The sequence below is a fragment of the Narcine bancroftii genome, chromosome 4 (genome assembly GCF_036971445.1).
Source record: "Narcine bancroftii isolate sNarBan1 chromosome 4, sNarBan1.hap1, whole genome shotgun sequence".
NCBI classification, from domain to species: Eukaryota; Metazoa; Chordata; class Chondrichthyes; order Torpediniformes; family Narcinidae; genus Narcine; species Narcine bancroftii.
In genome coordinates this window covers 74,829,764-74,836,049 of record NC_091472.1, presented here as the reverse complement: position 1 = coordinate 74,836,049, position 6,286 = coordinate 74,829,764, and the positions used below count along the sequence as shown (strand labels likewise).

Here is a 6,286-nt window from a genome sequence, read left to right as displayed (position 1 = left end):
TGTGAATCTGATCACTGAATCTCTTTCTGTATCTGACATGAAATCCAAGCAGACTACAGCTAAAATGGAAAAAGACACAGTTCTACAGAAGGTCATCAAGAATCTGAATGAAGAATGGCCTAGAATGGCATTGGAGGTGAGCTGAGTGGTGTCAATGGGCTTCTACTCAGATAGAGTAGAGTTGTCATTCCTCAATCATTTTGACAAGAGATGCTGAAAAGGGTGCATGAGGGGCACCTGAAAATGGAAAAATACAAAAGGAGGGCAAAACTGTTGTTTATTGACCAGGATGGTTTCAACCTTTAAGACCTGTTTGAAACATCACACAAAGCAGACAAAGGAACCCATAATAATAACTGACGTACCAGCAGAACCATGGGAGAAAGTTTGGATTGATCTGTTCCACATGGATGGAAAGAATTACTTGCTGGTTATTGATTATCTATCAAACATGTCTGCAGCTTGTGTGATCCAATATATGAAATCAATCTTTGCAAGACATGGAATTCCTCAAATTGTCTACAGTGACAATGGACCTCTACAGCTGTAGAGAATTCCAGAATTTTACAGAAGAGTATGATTTCCAACATGTGACTTCAAGTCCTCTGCAACCACAGTCAAATGACAAAGCAGAGAAAGGAGTTCACATAGTTAAACAGTTGTTCAAGAAAGCACTAGACAGTGGCTCAGATCTGTATCTAGCTCTATTGAGTCACCACTTGAACCATGTCACCTGCTGAGCTTCTGATGGGACGTAGACTACGCATCACACTTCCCTACTCAGCAGACCCAAACAAGAACAGAGCTGTCAAACAGAAACAAAAGCATCTGTGAGGGAGACAAAAGGCAAACTATGACAAGTCAGTGAGAAGCTTAGGGCCACGGGCACAACATGACACAGTGAGACTCATAGATTCCAACACTTTGGACAGAAAAGCTACTGTCTGGGAGAAGTAAATCCAATATCCTACCCTGTCAGAACAGAGGAGGGTCTAATACTTAGGAGGAATCGAAGAAAGCGCCAGAGATACTGCAGGAGCAGATAAATGTAAAGGATACAGCCTTACAGAAACAGAGGAAACACCACCCATACTAGACAGTGGTGGACCAGTAGTGGTGGACCTGGAGAGGTGACACAAGCAGCTGTGTTAAGAAGATCCACACGAGTTGTCAAAGCACCTGACTGACTGAATCTATAAAAGAAAAAGAACTCCACACTTAAAAGTTTGTGGTGCTGATGCTCTTGTTATGTTTGTGTTGAACTTTAAACTGAAAGAATACTGTATTAGTGTGTCATGTTAGATTAAACATCTGAAGGAAAGGGGATGTAGTGATAGAGTGCTACCACCAGGAGGTGGAGTGTGTAACATCTGAGGCATGTTGCATCTTGGGAAGGCTGTTGCATCTTGGGTAGATTCAAGATGGATGCCTTCTTATGAGGTGCATTCTGTTATTAGTGCTGTTTGCTTAGCTAATAAATATAAATGTTTTAAGTAAAAAGTTTTCTTTATTGTAATAAAAGAAACATAACAGTTACCACCACCACGCTTAGGTTTTCTCCCCTGTAGTTTCCAACCACATCTTAATTAGCTGATGAATCTCTCTGTAGAAAGACAAGAATTGGAGTTGTAAGTGTGAATTCCACCTTCCAGACCTTGCCAGGCCTCGTAAGTTCATTTTAAGATGCTTGTCAGGTGAAGGTTTGTGCATATTAACATCCATTTCACAACTGGTTTTGTATCCAACTTCTTGCCAATGATATCACTTGTTGGTGAAACCATTTCAAATGTCATGGAACAAAGGAGAACAATGTTCCCTGATTGTCACCACAGCCTGTTCCTACACCACCACTGCCCAGCTTGTCCAACATTGTGGGTCTGTCAGAGCTGGAGAGGCAAGAAACCCTAAATTTGTTTTGATTAAACGTGCAAGCCGCTTGTCCAAATATGACAGGAGCAATAAGTTGGTTGCTTGATATTAATGTGGTTTGGCTTTCTGCTGAGGATGACCTGTTCAAGCCCAAAAATCTCTCAGTGTTGGCATCCCTCCAAGAGAATTGTGTGTTAATATTGTGCTTTGTTCATGCCCTTTCATTGGTGTTCATTACTGTCAGAAGCCAGGAAATGACTTGGTATTTATTTTATTGGTCTTACAATCTTTCTGTCTGCCATCTTTCCCAATCCAAACAGCCAATTACATATTTTTTAATCAAGTTTGTTTACCTTGGAAAATTGCAGCAAGGGGAATTTGAATACAACATCAAATCTCTTGCAAGGTCAGTATTGGTCAAAATAAATCTTCCTCTATTTATTTTACTTAAACCTATTGTAAACCACTTTAATCTGTTTATTTCTTTTGAATGTAAAAGAAACCATCCTGATGCCGACCATTTCAGTCATTTGTTCTTGGGATTTAATGGGGTTTTGTAGGGCGAATGAATGCTACTTGTTGCTTACTGCTTTTGATGTGGTTGGGGTGAGTCAATTTGAATGGCTGCAATCTGAAAGGTGAAAGTAGTCTTATTATTGCAAAGAAACTAGGATTCAGATCTTCACTGACCCACAAATCCTGAAGAAATAGTGATCTGTGGCAAAGTGTCAAAGGACAAAATGAGAGTGTTTGACTCATGGTCTGCACTGGCATTTTGAAGAGCCATCCATTTATTCCCTTTCACCCACCTTCTCCAAATCCTTGCAATGTGTTTGTCTTTCTTGACTATTTATCCAGTGTCAAACCAAGGTGGCATGGTTAACATAGCAGTTTGCAAAAAAATTGAGAGAATAATGTTTCCACTTATTTATTTCTATTGTCCTTCCAGCTGTTGCAGTTTGCATTGCTTGAAGTTATTGGTTTGCATATTGATGCTACACACTCTAAAGATGGTCTACCTGGTAAGCACTGAAATATTTAAACATTGATGTCATTGGGATGTAGTGTCAATCCAGCTCATTGCTGTACATCTCCATATTCTGTGACACTTCTGATGGCGCTTAGAGCGAGAGGAAAAGATTTGAGATGCCAGGTCATAAGCTAGTTGCAAGCACAGGCCCAAATCTTGACCTGTTCTAGCTAACATAACGTTTGCATGGCCAATTTGGTTCACATGTTGGTCAGTGGTCCAGGATCTTCCAGGTAGGAAATTCAGCTCAATCACATGTCAAGGAGGGGTGGTTATTCCCTCCAGGAGATGAACATTCATCCTCTAGGTATCAGGAATTTTTCTTCATGTTGTTCCTTTAATGCAGTAAAATTGGACAGGAAATTTGATTTCCCAATGATTAAACCAAGCTAGAATGTTGCCTAGATGTTGTTCTTTTGGTGTGAAATACTGAGAATTATAGAGCATTCTCTTAACCAGTAGATTAGAGGGAAATATAATGGAAACATTACCAAAGGACAGAAATGCACCCAGAGACAAGAAATATCATAATAAATCATAAGAATGGAGTTTAAAGAGGAAGACTTTGTTTAATCACCCAGATACAGATTTTTACATTAAAAATAGAAAATGCCAGAATCATTCAGCAGGTCAGGTCGCATCTGTGGGAGGAGGAGAAGAGACACATTTCAGGTTGGATAGCAGTAATCCGAATTGGGAAGAAGGCAAAAAAGTTATTTTTAACGAGCAGGGAGGATGGGGATGCCTTTGTCAGGGTAAATGTTTAAAATTTAATTATTTTAACTTTAGACATACAGCACGGTAACAGCCCATCGGCCCATGCTGCCCAATTACACCCAATTGACCTACGACCCCACTACATTTTGAACGATGGGAGGAAATTGGAGCACCTGGAGGAAACCAACCCAAACATGGGGAAAATGTACAAACTCCTTAGAGTCAGCGCAGGATCCAAATCCTGGTCCCAGTCACTGGTGCTGGAACAGCATTGCGCTAATCGTTATGCTAACTATGCCGACCTATAACCAAGGCGACCTTGGGGATAAGCAATAAAAGGGGTTGTCTAGTCAATAATTGGATGGGAACAGTTGGAGAATGACACAAAAGAATGTAGGAGGTGCAAAATGCAGAGCAAATTGATGTGGCCAGCAGGTCAGATTGCCTATCTTTCACTAAAAAAGGAATTAAAAAAAAACCAAGTTAAGTTCATAAGGCTACAATGAACATGGTAGCTCAATGTGGTGATCTCCCTCAAGCTTGCCCTGTGACCATACAATAGGTCAGAGTTGCAGTGAAATGGAAAATTGAATTGGCAGGCACAGAAAGCCTCACTGAACTGGTATCATCTTATGGTGCCTTTATTCCACCCTTCCCCCCACCCCCCCCCCCCCCCCCCACACCGGTCCATTCCCTCCCTTCTTACATCTGAAATACCTCGCATGCCCTCCATCATTTCAACAACTTCAAATTCTCTGTACACCTAATTTTTTTCTATGGGCATCCAATCTCTGTACACCTCCATCCCCCATGCTGAAGGTCTCAAAGTCCTTTGTTTCTTTCTCAACCGGTCCCCCTCCTCCACCACCCTCTTCGGTCTTGCATGACTTGTTCTCATCTCAATAACCTATCCTTTGACTCATTCCACTTTCTCCAAGTCAAAGGGGGAGCCATGGGGAACCACATGGGTCCCAGCTATGTCTGCATTTTTTGTTGGTTATGTGGAGCAATCTATATTACAAGCCTACACATGCAGGGCTCCTCAACTCTTCCTTTGCTATATTGGCTATGAGATTGGAGCTGATTCCTGCACCTGTGATGTTCTTGTCAACTTTGTCTGCTAACTTTCATCCCAATCTCAAATTCACTTGGTCCATCTCTAGTGATGCTTTCCCCTTTCTTGGTCTCTCTGTCTCCACCTCAGAAGACAAACCTTTTATAGACATTTTCTGCACTGCACATCCACCAACTTCCAAAACTACCTCGACTAAACCTCTTCACATCCTAGTCCCTGAAAGGATTCTATTTATTTTTCTCAATTCCTCTATCTCCATTGCATCTGCTCCCAGGAAGAGATCTTCCATTCCAGATCATTAGAGATGTCTTCCTTCTTCAAAAAAAATGTATTCCCCTCTACCACCATCATCTCAGCCCTTACCCACATCTCCTCCATTTCCTATACATCTGCCCTGCCCCTCTCTGTCCCTGATGTCAGCAAGTTGTGAAGAAGAGTGAACCTTTCCACTGGCATGTTTGAGCAATGTCACCACTCATTACATTCACTGCTCAATTCGGTTCAACACTTTCACCCATTTCCTCCCTTATCACAATCCAGGGCCTCAAACATCCAGTGCTTCCTTTGTGGCTTTCTCTCCAGTGAGAAGATTGGGAGCAGACTGGAAGATTGCTTTTTGAGCCTCTTTGCCCTGTCCGCACCAGTGACGGAGACCATTTCAGTTCTGTGTTACATTCCCATATTCTTACATCTGTTCATGGCCTCGTACTATCCCACCAGGACCACCTTTAAATTGGAGAAACACCTGATTTTTTCTCTGGGCACTTTCTAGCAGGATGGTATTAATATCAACTTTTCCGATTTCTGGTCCCCTGCTCTCCTTCCCCTCTCCCTTTCCTTTTCCCCTGTCAGCTCTCCACCCCCTTCCCTCTCTATTCACCTAACCATCCTTCCTCCCCTTGCTTTCTTCTGTGCCCTCCCTCCCTTCTCCACCTATTACCTCCTACCGTTGCGACCATGCCTCCCCCTTACCCATTTATTTGGACGTCTGCCGACTATTTAACTTGATGGAGGGCTCATGCCCAAAAAATTGATTATGTATCTTTATTTTTGCTATATAAAGGAAACTTGTTTTTACTTCAACCATGGTGTCTGCAGACTTTCATGTTTTACTGTTGCCAACACATCTGGACTGTGTCCTCAACTGGAATGAGGTCTTCTGTGAAGTTCCTGTCAGTTGTGAACTCCTGTTCATTTGGTGATGGTGCAAGAGATTAATGTGGTTTGGTCAGTGTAGGCCACGGATTTTCAAATAGAAATGCAAGAACATAGAAGTGTGCAGTGCAGGATGTCTGGGCTGACCATGATGCCAACTTGAATAAAATCTCTGCCATTTGCACAATTTCTATTTCCCTCACTTCTCTACATATTCATGTGTCGGGAACAAAAATAATTCAAAATTGTACTTGACAAAATGTTGAAATATTTTAAGTGATGCTTTGAGATGGGATTTTAATGCTGAAACCTGCTTCAATGTGCAAGTAATCTCACTGTCTGCTACATGTGCGTGAAGCCTCGCCCTCTGACTTTTAAACTATCTTTCTATTTGGCCTTTGCATCCACTCCTTGCACTTGTCCAAGTGTCGACTGTCTTT

The 6,286-nt window shown here is 41.9% G+C and overlaps 1 protein-coding gene across 1 annotated transcript in view; it reads right to left on the bottom strand.

Annotated features, from left to right (window-relative positions):
* Positions 1-1,537: 1,537 nt before the first annotated feature.
* The window catches only part of LOC138760692 (synaptojanin-2-like), a 203,460-nt gene continuing 198,711 nt past the window's right edge, over positions 1,538-6,286 (bottom strand). The window contains exon 28 of the transcript XR_011355814.1: positions 1,538-1,603. The gene's annotated coding sequence lies outside the window, so the exon portion shown is untranslated. The remainder of the gene's footprint in view (positions 1,604-6,286) is intronic.